The sequence below is a fragment of the Contarinia nasturtii genome, unplaced genomic scaffold (assembly GCF_009176525.2).
Source record: "Contarinia nasturtii isolate CC-2019 unplaced genomic scaffold, AAFC_CNas_1.1 Cnas_scaffold_695, whole genome shotgun sequence".
NCBI classification, from domain to species: domain Eukaryota; kingdom Metazoa; phylum Arthropoda; class Insecta; order Diptera; family Cecidomyiidae; genus Contarinia; species Contarinia nasturtii.
The window spans coordinates 11,392,255-11,392,638 of NW_022198046.1; positions in this window are offsets into that span (position 1 = coordinate 11,392,255).

Sequence of the window (384 nt, forward strand, 5' to 3'; positions counted from 1 at the left end):
GTACCTAGTATTGGCTTAACCTTCATATAAATACCTCCTTTCGAACTTATGATTTCAAATCACATGCCCCTCTGCCAAATCGACAATTTTCAATATTTTTTCAAAATCTCGAAGGTTTTGAGTTCTTAGAGAGCACTCTCACTGGCTTCTCACCGTCTCCACTCATTTGCATAACTTTCAATCTTGACTTTTAGTACGTAGAATTGGCTGAACCTTCATATAAATACCTCTTTTCGAACTAATATTTTTTCAATCACGCTCTGCTCGCACTCCATTTAAAGCAATGTATTGGGTTTCGAACACGCAGATGTGCTGCCACCTGGTATCTCAAAGTTAAGCTGCTATAAAGCACATGCTTCTTGCAAATGAAGAAGAAGAGGAAAG